This window comes from Cheilinus undulatus, linkage group 12, assembly GCF_018320785.1.
Source record: "Cheilinus undulatus linkage group 12, ASM1832078v1, whole genome shotgun sequence".
NCBI classification, from domain to species: Eukaryota; Metazoa; Chordata; class Actinopteri; order Labriformes; family Labridae; genus Cheilinus; species Cheilinus undulatus.
In genome coordinates, this window is record NC_054876.1 from 17,357,424 (window position 1) to 17,376,874 (window position 19,451).

General features: G+C 43.0%; 8 non-coding genes across 8 annotated transcripts; 2 read left to right on the top strand and 6 right to left on the bottom strand.

Moving 5' to 3' along the window:
* Positions 1–8,055: 8,055 nt before the first annotated feature.
* trnas-gcu lies at positions 8,056–8,137 on the bottom strand. The gene has a single exon. It is a non-coding gene; the product is annotated as a tRNA-Ser (tRNA).
* A 2,630-nt stretch (positions 8,138–10,767) lies between these two features.
* Positions 10,768–10,849, bottom strand: trnas-gcu. The gene has a single exon. It is a non-coding gene; the product is annotated as a tRNA-Ser (tRNA).
* Positions 10,850–10,953: 104 nt separating this feature from the next.
* trnaa-agc lies at positions 10,954–11,026 on the top strand. Its single transcript has one exon. It is a non-coding gene; the product is annotated as a tRNA-Ala (tRNA).
* Positions 11,027–11,887: 861 nt separating this feature from the next.
* trnas-gcu lies at positions 11,888–11,969 on the bottom strand. The gene has a single exon. It is a non-coding gene; the product is annotated as a tRNA-Ser (tRNA).
* Positions 11,970–12,073: 104 nt separating this feature from the next.
* On the top strand, positions 12,074–12,146 carry trnaa-agc. The gene has a single exon. It is a non-coding gene; the product is annotated as a tRNA-Ala (tRNA).
* Positions 12,147–13,360: 1,214 nt separating this feature from the next.
* Positions 13,361–13,442, bottom strand: trnas-gcu. The gene has a single exon. It is a non-coding gene; the product is annotated as a tRNA-Ser (tRNA).
* A 1,049-nt stretch (positions 13,443–14,491) lies between these two features.
* On the bottom strand, positions 14,492–14,573 carry trnas-gcu. Its single transcript has one exon. It is a non-coding gene; the product is annotated as a tRNA-Ser (tRNA).
* Positions 14,574–15,620: 1,047 nt separating this feature from the next.
* Positions 15,621–15,702, bottom strand: trnas-gcu. The gene has a single exon. It is a non-coding gene; the product is annotated as a tRNA-Ser (tRNA).
* Positions 15,703–19,451: the final 3,749 nt, after the last annotated feature.

Genomic DNA, 19,451 nt, shown 5'->3' on the forward strand with positions numbered 1-19,451 from the left:
TGTCCCAAACACACAAACAAACTGGACTCTGAATGCAGATAAAGCCACACATGGGAATAAAAAAAGACTAAAAAGAGCCAAGCTTCGGTCCGTGATCAAGAAAATCTTTGATGCAGAAGCAGTTTGTTCTTTTTAAAAGTAATATTTATAATTTTGGAGGAAGGGGATGCAGACAGGCAGACAGACAGACAGCTGCAGGATGAGAGGATGACAGGCAGGAGATGAGGATGTCCTTGACTTTGGCCTTAAAAAGCTCTGCTCACTATAAACTGAAATGAACACACATTACTGTTTGTATAAAACTGCAACAGTGTTGTTTATGGTTGTTTTCAAATGGATTTTAACAATATTTTGAGTCTCTGAAAGCGATAAATAATGTCTATTTTAGGTCTATAACAGAAAGCTGACCATATCTAAATCATGGAAAAACATCTCTAAATACTAGGGATGTAAGGTGACACTTGCCTCTAATTTCGACTTACAACAGCTTTGCTGTGAAGTGCACTGCAGAGCAAATCACTCCCTTTCTAGTCAGTCAGAGCAGTTTCTCTGCATAGCTCCCATCCATCATGTCCTAGAAGCCTCAATCTTCTCCACTTTGTTGGAATATGCTGGAGGTCTATCTTAAGGCCGGCTCAGACTACACAAATACAGCCAGATTTAAGCCCGACTGCGACGTCGCAGAGTCAAAACTCTGGCAGATTTTGAGAGTCGGGAACGACAAACCGTCTTGTAGTGTGACATAATTAACGACGCGTCCAAGACTCCTTACGATTCCTCACGACCACGATTCAACAAGACTAGCGTGCCAGAATTTTTCGTGCATCGTCATCTAGTTTGACACCCTGACCTGATATTAATGACGTGAATCCTGAAGTCTGACAACAGGAGAACATTTGCTCCTTATCTTTGCATCATCATTTATCCACGTTATCACATGAATACCTTAAGTTCTATCTGAAGGAGAGCCAGTCCATATTGTCCTCCTTTTGATACATCCATACTTATATCCATAATCCAATCCATAATTGTTTCTAATTTTCCTTTTTTTTAAGCAAAAGACCGCTACAATCACATAGAGCGCTTCTGTTGTAGAGTGATTGACACTCTTTGGCCCGCCCCCCGACAACCTGTGAACTCGCACTAAGTCGCAGAGACAGTGGTGGCGTCAGCATACGCTGAGCGGTCCGGACCACTCTTGTAGTGTGGCCAGGCTGTCAGCCAAGACAGGACAAGATTTTGGTTGCATAGTCTGACATGGTGCCATCATGAATGACCAAAAGAATCGCGTAGTCTGAGCCAGCCGTTAGGTGCAGGCAACGGCCAAACTGCATCAATGCAAGTAGACCAGGTCGATCCAAACAGCAGAGAAATGTGCAGTGTCCAGTCAACTTTAAAATACAACACAATGCACGCACTAATGGTAAATCCTCGCCATATCAACATTTTCATGAAGAAAATTTAACTTTTGAGGCAAAAAGCCACAGAATTTTAAATAATCCACGCATCCTTTGTAGCATGCATAAACCTCTTAACTTCATAATAAACTCAACCATTGAGGAAACAATAAAGTCGTGGAATCATTTGAAAATAAACATCTAATCAACCCCAAAAAGGCAAAATAATCCGCTGCTGACACACTGTTTCCTCCTGAACACACGGTCCCCTGTGATCTCTGCCCTCATCTCTCAAGCTGATAACAAGGCTGTGCTGTGCTATAGACATTGTTCCAGGTAACTCACCTTCAGTCAGGGCAAAACCACACTGAAGAGGAGAAAATTACAGGTTAGCTCATGGGATGAGTCGAGGGGAGACAAGGCCACATTTTACAAATGTTTGATTTTTGTAACCAAACATACATGAGTGGAAAATGTGTCTTTTATTCAAGTCACAAATGCAAAGCAATGCACATTCATTCATAAATATTTAAACCAATCCTCTTGTACTGAATACCACTGCTTACTAGGGATGTAAAGGCATCAAAATCTCATGGTAAGGTCATACCTTGGTAACATGACAAGTACAGAATTTATTTGGATATCAAAAAAACAAAAAACAAAAACAATACAACAAATGAAGATTTGGAAAAAAAAGACATTGGCATTTATCAAACAACAGTTGCACTTAAAATATAACAATATGGCAAATTAGGCTTAAAATGATAAACTTACGCTTTAGCTACAGCGTGTTTACTAACCTTCTAAAACCTTAGTTATCCACCACTGAAAAGAGCTGTTGGTTTTAATCTCCCTCACCACTTGTAGTATCCACCAGTTTTGCAGTTAGATCAAGCCAGTGAGTGAAGCGCAAAGGATGATGGGTACGCAAGGGCCAATGGTAAGTTCCCATTTCCCGTCACTCTACTCCGTGTTCCTCCAAACCTGATTGGGGAACCACTGCCCTCTTTAACGATAGATAGAATTGAATAATAATAATAATAATAATAATAATAATGATGAAGATGATAACAGAACAAATAAACCATCAAAGTATAATGAGATTCCTTATCTCAATGAGGTTTTCATTGGTTAAATTAATTGACATAAATATGGCAATTAAAAAGATGAAAAACCATAAAATCACAAAAAGAAATAAAAACAACAAGAAAAAAATAAATGATGACAATGAACAAAAAATAAAAAGGTATAAAATCTTTTAAAAAAGTTAGAAAAATATGTGTCTGAATTAAAGTAAATAAAAGCAAAAACAAATTGAGAAGACATGAAATAAAGGCAATAAATAAATTCAAAAGACAAAGAAACTGCTTAAATAAAAACAAACAAAAAATCCCATAAAACTTCAAAAGATCTTTGAACTTTTCTTGAGTTTATTTAACCCACTTCATCTGTACAGTGGCTCTTAAAAATGCCAGCTCTAGCATCAGAATGTCAAGCTTTATTGAGACACCAGGAGGGCCAAACTTCCTTTTTTTCAGAGCTTCATGACCTCTGACCCTGAGGCACCCTGATGACCTGATGACCTCACACACCCTTGAGCTCTCTTAAACACACACACTCATCAACATTGACATTTAATCTGAAAGCAGATTCCTCCAAGGAGCTGGAGGCCGCTCAGACAGGTTACTAATCATATTATGTACGTTTTGAATATAAATGAGGCTTTTTATGATGAACTGTGGTAGTATCACACTGTGTGAAATCAACATTTTCAGTTCATGAGCTCCACCAGGTTCTGTTGGTGCGAAGAGATCTGAAGACATTGTTCAAGTCTTTGAGTATACTCACAGGCTTCAGTGTATACTAAAGGAGACTTTTTCTAGCAGTATCTTCATTTCCACAGTGACTCTAAAGTTTCACAGTGGGTCTGGTTCCATATGGGTGCTAAAGGATGCATTACACCTCAATTTTCTTGCATGCTCACTAGCTTATAAACAGATCAGTGTGATGATGGGTAAAAGTAACGGAAATAAATCAAACAAAAGTGGAGGCGATAAAAACTTGAGAATTAAATTATGAAGTGATAAAAATGCATTTTAATTGAAAAAATAAAGGGATGATTTTATTTGATTAATTTGATGTTGATTTGATAAAAATGGTTGCAAATTTGATCATTTTGATTGTATTTCATTCATCCTTTATCACAAACACTGTAAACAATTTAAGTATTATTACGGAAAGAGGCCTCAAGGGCATGGGTGTAGCCCTGGGGAGGTACTGATTACCCGGGCCCACAGTAAGGAGGGGCCCTTGAGAAGCCTGCAATGAAATGTGTGTTTTTATTTACTTTTTCAAAGAAATTAGTGTCATTATTGAATCAAAGTCACGAAATTAATCAGTCAACTGACTGAAATTTGTATCAGATACATTAAATACAATACTGGGGGGGCCCTGCTATGCAATTATTTTCATCACATCAACCTCAAATATATTAAAGGAGACATATCATACTAAGTCATATTTTAACACTTGCATACAATGCTACAATGTTGAGGACCCTTTCTAAACCATAACGATTTCATTTTACCAAGAGACACGCGTCTTTCCATAAACCCTGCAAACGAGATTACCGGCCTCCCTGAACAGCTCGTTGCAAGACTTGATACAAGCTGACGTCAGCTCATTTTCCAGCTTCCCCATTGGACAGCTCTGAGCAGAGATGACTCCCCTCCCCTCCTTCCACAGCAGGCTCTCAGACCTGCCCTCCCGGCAGCTCGTTCTCAGCCACGGTGCGTTGTATACAGCGCCTCCCCGCCGCTGTATACACCGCTGCTGTTGTTTGGTTTCTTGCTCTTGTGTGGATTTATTCAGGGCAGCATGTCTTCTAAACTTATTCGTGTTTTTTTGGTTGTGACGATAAATCTACCTTGTATGCGCTCCCGAAGGACGAAAGCAGCAGAAAGCGGTGGGAATTGTTTGTCTCACTGCCTGCAAAATTTTTTCCTCTGCGCTCGTCACTTCACCGACAATTGTTTCGTGAATAAAGGACAGTGAGATTCTGGATTTGCTTCTAATCTGCTGCTAAAACATGGAGCTGTTCCCTCTGTAAAGATCGCCCAGGGAGGCTTAGAACCACAAGCTGTAAGTCACTTTAAAACATTACTTTAAAACGAGCCATGGGCCAGTGGGAAGCTAATGTGTGCTAAACTTTGTCATCAGTTGTTTTCATAACCATCCGCCCTTTTACCCAAAACTATGCCGTGAAACGTTGTGTACCTTTACATTACTAAGTCTTGACCTGTGCTGATTAAAAGCCCAATGAGTAAACTAAGCAAAACTCGGCGATCAATGGGCCGAGAAAACAGTTCGGCCCATTGATCAGCCCCCAGGAAGCTTTGACCAAACTGGCCAATCAGAGAACGGTAAGATCACGGACATGTATAAGTCTTATAGAGACAGGACTGAAACAGGGCGTTTTCAGCAGTAGGCAAGATCTGCTGAATATAGGGGTTTTCCTATCGCCAGTATAAGATAAGTGAGGAGTTTTTTGAGCTGCACATCATACATAACTATTCTAAAGGTGTCCCAAAATGACATACTTAAAAGGAAAAAGGGGTAAAATATGTCTCCTTTAAATTAATTCATAATTTACATTTTTTAATTCAGATGCATTCTTATCATTTTATCATTTAACTTTTATCATTCCACTTTTATCATGTGATTTTTGCTACTTTCACCTACCATAGTGTGCCTCTCTCTCATTAAAAGTCCATTTAGATCACCCTGTCTCTCTCCCTCCCCTCTATTTGTGTAAACATGATGATTCATCTTCATCATCAAAAAGAGGGGATTTCCTAAAAAGCACTTAAGCAGGCATAACAGTCTCCTAAAAATGTATGTATGGTCCCAACCATCATATCAATAAATAACACAATCTTATTTTTGTAATGGTAATGAGAGTGTTTGTGTTACTCATGTGAACAAATACATTAAGTGCAAGTGAACCCCCAGCTCAAAGCTAACTCCGCCCACTGCAGGATTTCAAAAAATGCACAGAAGTGAGCAGTTTGGTACTGAGAGGAGGGAGGGGAGAAGGACATTTTCTTTTTTTTAAGGTCAGGGTTTTCCAGATTAAGCGGGAGTGACAGTGACTTCCCCTTCCTCCTAGTGACACAGAGTCCTGCAGCACTGCTGCCTTAGAGCGATCTTTAGAGGTGGAGGATTTTCCCCCTCCAGAGTCCCCTGAAGCAGGCTATAGTGTGGTGGCAGACCATGGTGGTCCTGTTTGCGCCGTTGACTGCAGCACCGGCGTTACTAAAGCCGAAGCTCTCGGAGCCGAAGCAGTGCAGCAGAGGATGGGAGTGGTCTCTGAATGGTAAAGTCAGTTAGAGGCAGTAATGTTCTACCTTTTCTACAGAGTTTGTGACGTAGAAACCTACCGATGGTGGGTTTCTATGTCACATAAGCCCCACCTTTTCAGAAAAGATTTTTCAAGGGAGATGTCCATTTGAGCTAATTAAAAGACGTAAAACACAGATTTTTATCAGTTTGGTGCAAATGTCAGAAATAACACCAGCATTGATGTATTTTATCATTGTTCTGTCAGATACTTACATGTACAGCTGAAAAAAAAAAAGGTGAAAGTGTTCACTACTTCTTTAAAACTTGACTCATGAGAAGTCTGCAGGGAAACAAAAGTCTGCCTGTATGGTAAATGTTTCTGAGAAACATCTTATGTTTGTTGAATGCATAGATCTGAAGTAAACACAAGATGCCCTACTGAAAGGATAAGCTCCCAGTAAAGAGATCCCTTATTACTGGCCTCCACAAGTCAACCAAGCAGACCAATGGGCAGCGAGAAGACAGCACTTCTGCAGAGTCATCACGTGGTAACTCCTGTTCCCTGTAGTTTCCTTTAGTTAGTCCAGCAACACCTCCAAAGGGCTGAAGAGTAATGTCCAGCATCCCAGAGCCAACCCCTCCCTGCTAGCTTTAACTACTCACCATGCTAACACAGAGAAGTTTTTTATGCTACCCACCCTACCATAAAAGCATCACAGTCCAAACAGCATCGCCACCCCCAATGGACCCAGGCTCTATACATACAAGCTCCAGGTAGTGACAATGTCAATACTACCTACTCTAGCATGACTCACTGCTGCAGCTCCAACAAAACAGCTATTCCTGGAACTGACACAACACAGGAAACTGTGAAAAGAACGCAAGTTAAAATAGAGAGACTGAGAGGGGTGTGAAGAGAAAACTGCAAAAAGACGAGGGAAGCAGAGACTGGATGAGGAGGTCTGATCGAGGCTATCATTCACCCTCACCTGACTGGGTTGTTGAATGTTGTATAAGAGTCTAAATAAAGGAGGGGAAATAGTTCTAAATTGTGACATTAACAGACCCAGCCAAAGTTATATAGGCCAACAGAAAACTTTAATCCTTTAATCGACTCCAAAAAGTCTGCTCCTCGACAGAATTAAATGGGTGTACCCCAAGGCTCCGTATTAGGCTCAATGACTTTTAGCATTCTTGATAATGATCTAACTAAGTGTTGTCTGGGGGCTGGTTGTCAACTCTATAAGGATGAAACAATATTGTACACTGCAGCAAAATACACCAAATGAGGCAACTGAGAGAATATAATCTTATATGAATGGGGTATGCAAGTGGGCTAGTCAAAATAAGACCACTGTGAACCTGAAAACAAAAGTCTCATCAGCTAACCAACACAACCAGCACAGAATCCGTTACACAGAATAACAATACAGAAATACAGAATACAGAAATTGAGATGGCTATTGAATTTGAATTTGCGGTCCTGGAGCTGTGGCAGGTGGAACTGGGCCTGCCAGGCAGTGACCCCTTTCCTTCTGGTGGAATGTGAGGGGCATGTGTTGAGGTTTCCTGCTTGTAGGCAGCAACAGCCACTTGCAAATTGTTTTGAAGTTAAGCAAGAGGTGGGCAACTAATAGGCTGAATCTCAATCTCCTCCCTAAACCCTGCGCCCTGAGCCCTCATTGACTTAACTGACTGCACCTTGAAAGTGATTGAATGAGTGAGGCTGCAAGGGCTTGAAGGGTAGAAACAGGAATGGGACAGCCCTTTGTTTTTTTTGTTGACAATCGGCATCTTGTAGAGCTTAAAACAAAGATAAAAACAAGCGTGCCTCACCTACAGACCTGTTTTCTCAGTGGATGAAGGCTGTTTTATATAATATACTTACAGGAAAAATACTTCTTTTTACAACGTCCACCCCTTTTTGCACCTTCCATGATTTTTGTATATATTTTCACTCTTTTCACTTCACTTTTATAGGGTTTACTGGCGGGCATCCCACGTGAATCCTTGCCATACGCCACAGTGCAATGAACTATGGGTAATTCCCTCACGCTAAGTCTGCAGAGATGCCCACTCATGGAAAGGGCACATAAAGTCAGTGAGAGATCCCTCACACACTTTATGATTTGACAGTGGGACAACCCTAAGCCCTCACGGACTTTGCGGGAGCGCGCCTCAAAGTCAGTGAGTGTGTGAGTGTGGACATTGGGATTGGGCCATACTATGTCTTGAACTGAAGACTCCCAAGGAAGCTGTTGTCAATGAAGGTGTCACTGTGTCTAAATGCAAGCATGGCAGGATAAGAATTCAAGCACGACGAGGATGGGATTCGAACCCACGCGTGCAGAGCACAATGGATTAGCAGTCCATCACCTTAACCACTCGGCCACCTCGTCTATGTCTGACCCATTTTTAGCCACAGTTGATTCCGTAATCTTGAGACGCAGAGAAGTTTAACACTTATGCGGTCCTGGAGGTGTGCCAGGTGAGCTCTTCCAGAGGGGAATTAGCTCAAATGGTAGAGCACCCACCTAGCATGCGAGAGGTAGCAGGATCAATGCCTGCCTTCTCCACAACATGCATTCTTTCTCTCTTCTGGTGAGGAAGCAATAAGTGAAGAGGTGAAAAAAGTCATGTCCACCAGGAAATGACTTTCATTCAAGTCAGTAAGCCTAAAAGGAATTCATGTCATCCTGTGAAACCAACATCCCTGGCCCCCTCCCTCCCCTCAGGCTCGCTTGTCTGATAGTGTTTCTTTCACTTTCAGGAGCCTTATTGTTTCTGTCGACTTGGGTTCCAATGATGACACTACAAAGATACCAGCAACCCCACTGGAGCAACATTTATTGCAGAGCTTTACAAAAAAGGCCACCTCATGGTTATGGGCTCAGACCAAATAAAACAGACAAATAAGACAAATAAAGTCCAAATTATGGATTGAAAAGGTCAAAGTATGAAATGAAGAGAAAATCTTAAGTCTAAGTTGTGATCTTGAGAAGCAAAATTGAAAATGTTAAATCGAACACAATTTAGTTTCCCCCCCTTAATTTTGACTTTTTATCTCATTTTTCTTATTCTTTACTTTTTCAGATTTTTATGGCTTAACAAGGATATTTTGAATAATCAAGCTAAAGTTTACATTTTTAAACTGGAGGAAATCTGCAGACCTCATACTGGTGGGCCAGTTATAATACAAATATGTTATGATCTCACAGGCCGGATGTAATTGTTTCATGGGCCGGATTTAGCCCCTGGGCCTTCAGTTTGACACCTGTTACATAGAAGGTACATCTGTGGAGGGAGTACCTGTAATAGCTGTGTTAATGGATAAAGATTTACAAGAGCAGTTGATGATACCATGCGACTCACTGTTTCATACAATTTTATATTCCTGGAAAGGGATTGCCAAAACATGTCGATTGGGAAATCAGTTCATGATACTCAGGTGGTGCGCCTATGACTCTTTTGAGCTTTTAAGCCAAAGAAGAATGATGTGAGATTCAAAAGATGGATTACAAAAGGATTAACCACCTACTACACATTTACCCAGAAGGGAGTGTTCCAGAGTTTTGAAGACCTTAGGAGGTCTCATGGTTTAGAAAAGGACGACTTTTATAGATGTTTGCGGGTTAGAACTTATTTTAATCAAAACCTACGAGAAACTTGGGAAACAGCTGAATCAGAATTCCTCCATGTGTTTCTGTCTCTGTTGAAATTAGGTTCATGTACAAAAGTTATTTCCAGATAATATAATGGTATTCTTGTGTCTAAACAGGGGGATACAGACCATATAAGAAATAAGTGGGAGAAAGAAGGAAAAATATCCATTTCAACTGAGAACTGGGAAAAAATTTACAAGTTACAATGGATGACCTCAAGCTCCAACACATGGAGGAAATTCTGTTAGAAAAACATTGTTAGATTTTTTTGTAACTCCAGTCCAGAAAAAACACCAAGGCAGTAGAGACACCTGTTGGAGACTCTGTGGGACGAACAATGCAAATCACTATCATATTTTTTGGAGTTATCAATTGATTAAACCATTCTGGGAACAGCTGTGTGAACATTTAAATAACATCTTTACAGAGAAAATTCCTTGTAAGTTTGAAGCCCTGTATTTAGGAGACATTTAAATTGATAACTGGACTCTGAAAGATAAAAAGGAGCTGGCAGTGCTTCTGGCAGCAAGCAAAAAGACGATCACTAGAAAATGGTTAAAACCAGAAGCATCCACAGTTGAAGACTGGATCGATATTGTACAGGACATTTACATTCTGGAGAAGATGTCATTTTCTGTCAAAGGGAATCTTTCTTCAGGATTTGGTCAAAATGGACAGAATATGTGAAACCTGTTACCTCGGTGAATTCGATATGATTGTAATAGAAACCATCTACTTTATATACATTTCTGTTTAGGTTTGTGTAAACATATAAACTTTAAAGTGTTTTTCCTGATATGAGAATAAATGGAGCGAGCCCCACTCCTCCCGCCCACCTGTTCATACTGTTCTTTAATGGATTAGCAGGGATCATTTTCTTGACCACATTCAAGGTGTGGAAACTGAATTGTACCCAGAAGGGACATGTTGTAATAATTGCTTTTCCAAATGAACAAATAATTACAAAAAAAAAGAAAAAAAAAAGGCCACCTCATGGTTATGTTCCTATCACGTTCAAGAGCCATATTGTTTCTGTCCACTTGGGTTTCCAATGATGACACTACAAAGATATCAGCAATCCCACCTGAGCAACATTGATTGCAGAGCTTTACAAAAAAGGCCACTTCATGGTTATGGGCTCAGACCTGCAAGGCAGCCAGTCGTGTCCTGCTGGTGGGCAAAATAACAGGCTCTTTGTTGAGGTTTCCTGCTTGTAGTTAGCAACAGCCACTGGAAAACTGTTTTAAAGTTAAGCAAGAGGTGGGCAACTAATACTCTGTCTTGAACTAAGAACTCCATAGGAAGCTGTTGTCAATGAAGGTGTCATTGTGTCTAAATGCAAGCATGGCAGGAGAAGAACTCAAGCTCGACGAGGATGGGATTCGAACCCACGCGTGCAGAGCACAATGGATTAGCAGTCCATCACCTTAACCACTCGGCCACCTCGTCTATGTCTGACCCCTTTTTAGCCACAGTTGATTCGGTAATCTTGAGACGCAGAGAAGTTTAACACTTATGCGGTTCTAGGGGTGTGCCAGGTGAGCTTTTCCAGGGGGGAATTAGCTCAAATGGTAGAGCACTTGCTTAGCATGCAAGAGGTAGCAGGATCAATGCCTGCATTCTCCACAACATGCATTCTTGCTCTCTTCTGGTGAGGAAGCAATAAGTGAAGGGGTGAAAAATGTCATGTCCTTCATTCAAGTCAGTAAGCCTAAAAGGAATTCATGTCATCCTGTGAAACCAACGTCCCTGGCGTCCTCCCTCCTTTCAGGCTGGCTCGTCTAACAGTGTTCCTTTCACGTTCAAGAGCCATATTGTTTCTGTCCACTTGGGTTTCCAATGATGACACTACAAAGATATCAGCAATCCCACCTGAGCAACATTGATTGCAGAGCTTTACAAAAAAGGCCACTTCATGGTTATGGGCTCAGACCTGCAAGGCAGCCAGTCGTGTCCTGCTGGTGGGCAAAATAACAGGCTCTTTGTTGAGGTTTCCTGCTTGTAGTTAGCAACAGCCACTGGAAAACTGTTTTAAAGTTAAGCAAGAGGTGGGCAACTAATACTCTGTCTTGAACTAAGAACTCCATAGGAAGCTGTTGTCAGTGAAGGTGTCATTGTGTTTAAATGCAAGCATGGCAGAATAACTTCTCTAGTGCAGCAAGGATGGGAATCAAACCCATATGTGCAGAGCACCATGCATTATCAGTGTGAACTCACAGGAGTCACCTTGTTTGCTGAGCTGCACGGACAATGTCACCTCATTGACATGGGTCCGGGGCTGCCAGGCAGTGACCCCTTTCCTTCTGGTGGAATGTGAGGGGCACGTTGTTGAGGTTTCCTGCTTGTAGGCAGCAACAGCCACTTGCAAACTGTTTTGAAGTTAAGCAAGAGGCAGGCGACTAATACTATGTCTTGAACAAGGAAGCTGTTGTCAATGAAGGTGTCATTGTGTCTAAATGCAGGCATGGCAGGAGAAGAACTCAAGCACAACAAGTATGGGATTCAAACCCACGCGTGCAGAGCACAATGGATTAGCAGTCCATCGCCTTAACCACTCGGCCACCTCGTCTATGTGTGACCCCTTTTTAGCCACAGTTGATTCGGTAATCTTGAGACGCAGAGAAGTTTAACACTTATGCGGTTCTAGGGGTGTGCCAGGTGAGCTTTTCCAGAGGGGAATTAGCTCAAATGGTAGAGCACTTGCTTAGCATGCAAGAGGTAGCAGGATCAATGCCTGCATTCTCCACAACATGCATTCTTGCTCTCTTCTGGTGAGGAAGCAATAAGTGAAGGGGTGAAAAATGTCATGTCCTTCATTCAAGTCAGTAAGCCTAAAAGGAATTCATGTCATCCTGTGAAACCAACGTCCCTGGCGTCCTCCCTCCTTTCAGGCTGGCTCGTCTAACAGTGTTCCTTTCACGTTCAAGAGCCATATTGTTTCTGTCCACTTGGGTTTCCAATGATGACACTACAAAGATATCAGCAATCCCAACTGAGCAACATTGATTGCAGAGCTTTACAAAAAAGGCCACCTCATGGTTATGGGCTCAGACCTGCAAGGCAGCCAGTCGTGTCCTGCTGGTGGGCAAAATAACAGGCTCTTTGTTGAGGTTTCCTGCTTGTAGTTAGCAACAGCCACTGGAAAACTGTTTTAAAGTTAAGCAAGAGGCAGGCAACTAATACTCTGTCTTGAACTAAGAACTCCATAGGAAGCTGTTGTCAGTGAAGGTGTCATTGTGTTTAAATGCAAGCATGGCAGAATAACTTCTCTAGTGCAGCAAGGATGGGAATCAAACCCATATGTGCAGAGCACCATGCATTATCAGTGTGAACTCACAGGAGTCACCTTGTTTGCTGAGCTGCACGGACAATGTCACCTCATTGACATGGGTCCGGGGCTGCCAGGCAGTGACCCCTTTCCTTCTGGTGGAATGTGAGGGGCACGTTGTTGAGGTTTCCTGCTATTGGCAGCAACAGCCACTGGAAAACTGTTTTAAAGTTAAGCAAGAGGCAGGCAACTAATACTCTGTCTTGAACTAAGAACACCATAGGAAGCTGTTGTCAGTGAAGGTGTCATTGTGTCTAAATGCAAGCATGGCAGAATAAGTTCTCTAGTGCAGCAAGGATGGGAATCGAACCCATATGTGCAGAGCACCATGCATTATCAGTGTGAACTCACAGGAGTCACCTTGTTTGCTGAGCTGCACGGACAATGTCACCTCATTGACATGGGTCCGGGGCTGCCAGGCAGTGACCCCTTTCCTTCTGGTGGAATGTGAGGGGCACGTTGTTGAGGTTTCCTGCTTGTAGGCAGCAACAGCCACTTGCAAACTGTTTTGAAGTTAAGCAAGAGGCGGGCGACTAATACTATGTCTTGAACTGAAGACTCCCAAGTAAGCTGTTGTCAATGAAGGTGTCATTGTGTCTAAATGCAGGCATGGCAGGAGAAGAACTCAAGCACGACGAGGATGGGATTCGAACCCACGCGTGCAGAGCACAATGGATTAGCAGTCCATCGCCTTAACCACTCGGCCACCTCGTCTATGTGTGACCCCTTTTTAGCCACAGTTGATTCGGTAATCTTGAGACGCAGAGAAGTTTAACACTTATGCGGTTCTCGAGGTGTGCCAGGTGAGCTTTTCCAGAGAGGAATTGGCTCAAATGGTACAGTGCTTGCTTAGCATGCGAGAGGTAGCGGGATCGATGCCTGCATTCTCCACAACATTCATTTTTGCTCTCTTCTGGTGAGGAAGCAATGAGTGAAGGGATGAAAAATGTCATGTCCTTCATTCAAGTCAGTAAGCCTAAAAGGAATTCATGTCATCCTGTGAAACCAACGTTCCTTGCGTCCTCCCTCCCTTCAGGCTGGCTTCTTTAACAGTGTTTCTTTCATGTTCAAGAGCCTTATTGTTTCTGTCCTCTTGGGTTTCCAATGATGACACTACAAAGATATCAGCAATCCCACCTGAGCAACATTGATTGTAGAGCTTTACAAAAAAGGCCACCTCATGGTTATGGGCTCAGACCTGCAAGGCAGCCAGTTGTGTCCTGCTGGTGGACAAAATAACAGGCTCTTTGTTGAGGTTTCCTGCTTGTAGTTAGCAACAGCCACTGGAAAACTGTTTTAAAGTTAAGCAAGAGGCAGGCAACTAATACTCTGTCTTGAACTAAGAACACCATAGGAAGCTGTTGTCAGTGAAGGTGTCATTGTGTCTAAATGCAAGCATGGCAGAATAAGTTCTCTAGTGCAGCAAGGATGGGAATCGAACCCATATGTGCAGAGCACCATGCATTATCAGTGTGAACTCACAGGAGTCACCTTGTTTGCTGAGCTGCACGGACAATGTCACCTCATTGACATGGGTCCGGGGCTGCCAGGCAGTGACCCCTTTCCTTCTGGTGGAATGTGAGGGGCACGTTGTTGAGGTTTCCTGCTTGTAGGCAGCAACAGCCACTTGCAAACTGTTTTGAAGTTAAGCAAGAGGCGGGCGACTAATACTATGTCTTGAACTGAAGACTCCCAAGTAAGCTGTTGTCAATGAAGGTGTCATTGTGTCTAAATGCAGGCATGGCAGGAGAAGAACTCAAGCACGACGAGGATGGGATTCAAACCCACGCGTGCAGAGCACAATGGATTAGCAGTCCATCGCCTTAACCACTCGGCCACCTCGTCTATGTCTGACCCCTTTTTAGCCACAGTTGATTCGGTAATCTTGAGACGCAGAGAAGTTTAACACTTATGTGGTTCTCGAGGTGTGCCAGGTGAGCTTTTCCAGAGGGCAATTGGCTCAAATGGTAGAGTGCTTGCTTAGCATGCGAGAGGTAGCGGGATCGATGCCTGCATTCTCCACAACATTCATTTTTGCTCTCTTCTGGTGAGGAAGCAATGAGTGAAGGGATGAAAAATGTCATGTCCTTCATTCAAGTCAGTAAGCCTAAAAGGAATTCATGTCATCCTGTGAAACCAACGTTCCTTGGCCCTCTCCCTCCCTTCAGGCTGGCTTCTTTAACAGTGTTTCTTTCATGTTCAAGAGCCTTATTGTTTCTGTCCTCTTGGGTTTCCAATGATGACACTACAAAGATATCAGCAATCCCACCTGAGCAACATTGATTGTAGAGCTTTACAAAAAAGGCCACCTCATGGTTATGGGCTCAGACCTGCAAGGCAGCCAGTTGTGTCCTGCTGGTGGACAAAATAACAGGCTCTTTGTTGAGGTTTCCTGCTTGTAGTTAGCAACAGCCACTGGAAAACTGTTTTAAAGTTAAGCAAGAGGCAGGCAACTAATACTCTGTCTTGAACTAAGAACACCATAGGAAGCTGTTGTCAGTGAAGGTGTCATTGTGTCTAAATGCAAGCATGGCAGAATAAGTTCTCTAGTGCAGCAAGGATGGGAATCGAACCCATATGTGCAGAGCACCATGCATTATCAGTGTGAACTCACAGGAGTCACCTTGTTTGCTGAGCTGCACGGACAATGTCACCTCATTGACATGGGTCCGGGGCTGCCAGGCAGTGACCCCTTTCCTTCTGGTGGAATGTGAGGGGCACGTTGTTGAGGTTTCCTGCTTGTAGGCAGCAACAGCCACTTGCAAACTGTTTTGAAGTTAAGCAAGAGGCGGGCGACTAATACTATGTCTTGAACTGAAGACTCCCAAGTAAGCTGTTGTCAATGAAGGTGTCATTGTGTCTAAATGCAGGCATGGCAGGAGAAGAACTCTGCAACAAGGATGGGATTCAAACCCACGCGTGCAGAGCACAATGGATTAGCAGTCCATCGCCTTAACCACTCGGCCACCTCGTCTATGTGTGACCCCTTTTTAGCCACAGTTGATTCGGTAATCTTGAGACGCAGAGAAGTTTAACACTTATGTGGTTCTCGAGGTGTGCCAGGTGAGCTTTTCCAGAGGGGAATTGGCTCAAATGGTAGAGTGCTTGCTTAGCATGCGAGAGGTAGTGGGATCGATGCCTGCATTCTCCACAACATTCATTTTTGCTCTCTTCTGGTGAGGAAGCAATGAGTGAAGGGATGAAAAATGTCATTTCCACCATGAAATGACTTTCATTCAAGTCAGTAAACCTAAAAGGAATTCATGTCATCCTGTGAAACCAACATCCCTGGCCCTCTCCCTCCCTTCAGGCTGGCTTGTCAGACAGTGTCTCTTTCACTTTCAGGAGCCTTATTGATACTGTCCACTTGGGTTTCCAATGACGACACTACAAAGATATCAGCAATCCCACCTGAGCAACATTGATTACAGAGCTTTAAAAAAAAAAAAGGTCACCTCATTGGCATGGGTCCGGGCCTACCAGGCAGTGACCCCTGTCCTCATGGTGGAACGTGAGGCGCTCTTTGTTGAGGTTTCCTGCAATTGGCAGCAACAGCTACTGGCAAATTGTTCTGAGGTTACAGAAGAGGTGGATCTCACACTCTGTCATCAACTGAAGACTCCCAAGGTAGCTTTCATCAACGAAGGTGTCACTGTGTCTAAATGCAAGCATGGCAGAATAAGTTCTCTAGTGCAGCAAGGATGGGAATCGAACCCATACGTGCAGAGCACAATGCATTAGCAGCGTGAACTCACAGGAGTCACCTTGTTTGCTGAGCTGCATGGACAATGTCACCTCATTGACATGGGTCTGGGCCTGCCAGGCAGTGACCCCTTTCCTTCTGGTGGAATGTGTGGGGCACGTTGTTGAGGTTTCCTGCTATTGGCAGCAACAGCCACTTGCAAAGTGTTCTGAAGTTACGGAAGAGGTGGGTCTCACACTCTGTCTTGAACTGAAGACTCCCGAGGTAGCTTTCATCAGTGAAGGTGTCATTGTGTCTAAATGCAAGCAGAATAAGTTCTCTGCAACAAGGATGCAATTCAAACCCATGCATGCAGAGCACAATGGATTAGCAGTCCATCGCCTTAACCACTCGGCCACCTCGTCTATGTCTGACCTGTTTTTAGCCACAGTTGATTCAGTAATCTTGAGACGCAGAGAAAGTCTAAGGTTAACCAGATGGATGTGTGAAACAAACCCATCTGGCGTGCCAGGTTAGTAACTTGAATGAATGTAGGAGGATTGTGGGTTTATGGCTGACTGCTGAGGGTAACCCTACACATGGGTCTGTGTCTGAGTATGTCTGTCGGTAAGTAACTAAGTGATGCTTTTGTATAAGTATGAGCCATACACTACAGAGTTGTGTTTACTTGGACTGAATGCTGGCACCTCGTTGCCTCCATAGGCTCGAGTTAACATCATTTATGTATGGCTCATCCATACAGAGTTGCTCTATGGGCGGGGTTTACTCGTGCTGAAAGCCCTGTAATGGCTACCTTGACTGCTTTAAATACTCTGATATAGCTCTAGCCTCCGTTTCACCAGAACCGGCCCACATTGCTGTGTAACAAAGAATAAAACAACCATATAAGCTTTTCATGTTGGGAAACATGTTTTTGACTCCTCTGCTGAGCTGCTTTGGCATGACTATGTGATAATTGATGGGGAAAAGGGTAACTTGTGTGAATACTTGTGAACTAGCCAAACGTTAGCTCGGCCTTAGCTAGAACAACACATTTCTTTATCACAGCTAGCGCTGAGAGCAACATGGAAAGCTTTCTGCGAAAGAAAACGAAGATGCCACTCTTCTGCCCCCCGCTTTTTACATGACAATGTCACAGTTACGGGGACGGGTTAGTTGTTATGTACAGCTAATGGGTTGTTGTGTCCAGGCTAGAAGGCCTGTCATTACTGACTGAGCCACAGCAGAGCTTTTGTCTGAACCAGACAACATGTCTGAATCCGAACAAGCGCAGAGAGCAACACTGAAAGCTTTCTGTGACAAAAAAAATGTTCTCTCCACTCCCGGTCTGATTCGGTATTGCTTTCTACGACCTCGACCGCTGTTGGGAGCACACTGATGAGGAGTTAGAATGTGGCTACCACAGAGGGTTAATGGGGAGTCCACACGATCTCATGTAATAAAGAATCTAAGATATATCAGAGCGATCAGAACGGCTCATGTCGAAGATAACACCCATATCCAGCTAACTAAACCAATAAACTGGGGAGTCATGGCTATGTAGCAGAGAATGATGAGGAAATGTTCAATAATGTAATAGGCGAAGTTAGCGGACTGCCACTGCCAGGCTAACAGTAGCCTCACTTTAAAGCATTCAAACTCCGCAATTGTCCCCAAAAACAGTGATCAGAGAGCATAATCAGATGATCCTATGCTGTCAGAGCATAACAAAGCAGTGTGGGACTGATAAGTTATGAGTTCGGAGAGATAAGTACTAATTGACGCCACAGGCTATTAATAGCGTGGCTATTCACGTGTTTTAACACGGAGAAGGAAGAGGTGACATCACTAGTCTCACTGACGCCCTCTGGATGCACAAACTCCTAACAATTATGACTACATCACTCTGCCAGAACACACATTTCAGTCAGGCATTTCAACAAGCATCCCAGATAGCTGCGGTCAGCCACATACTATGTTTTTACCTAGTCTTGTTTTGTTTGGTTTGTTGTTTTTTAGAATTGCCTTACTTTCACATTTTTCTTTTTTAAGTGGTGGAAATGGGCTCCCACAGTGTTCCTAACAACTAGTGATAGGAAACACCAGGGACACAGGGAATGGGCGGGGTTTAGTTGTACCCAAGGCCGATTTTTATGGCTGCCTCCAGTGCAGTGATTTACCTCAGATGTAGCTTTAGCAAAGAGTCAGTTTTACTAAAACTATGAAATAAAGAATAAAACAACACTCAAAGGTTTTTTATGGTGTCAAAGATGTTTTCACTCTTCTGCCAAGCTGCTTCGGCATGACTTTGTGAGAGTTACAGGGAAAGGGTTAGTCATGTGAGTGGTCGAATACAATGGCTGCTACCGTGGTAGCTGTTGTTCGGATGTAGCTGTGGGAAAACGTCAGTTTAATGGTAACTGGACCTTTTTTTTTTTTTTTAAAGATAAGCAGAGAGCCTTATCAAAAGCTTTTCTTGGCAGAGAAGACCCCCCCCCCCCCCACCTGCCTAACAATCTAAGGCAGTGGTAGCCTGTCAGCTCAAGAGTAGCACATGTCCCTCTGTCCCTCTTGTAGTGCTAAACCAGATTGCAGATTTTAAAAACTTAACTTGCGAGATGGGCGGACAAATCCTGCTTCAGGTGTCCCTTCTAACATGCCTGTGTCCTGACTTTTATTTCCAAGACAGGAAATTGCCAATATGTCATGCACCGCAGACACACAACATGACGCACTATGGATAAAATATACAAAACTATCTCACTATAGCATTAGATAAAATATTTTTTTTCATGTTTAAAAAAAGCGTCCTTAATCAAATGTATCTGGCATAGCTACAGAGAGCTGCAGGCCTTGTGTTGACATCTTTCATGTACCCTTACGCCATTTAGTGCATGAAGTAGTGCCATTACATTATATTTCACCAAAGTGGGGTTATGTAAGGTTTAGCATTGTATTTTTATGGCAGCTAAGTTATGGAAAATCAAGAAAAATGCAAAAGTAATGCAAATAGTAGTGTAACTAGTTCCATTTTGCTGTAA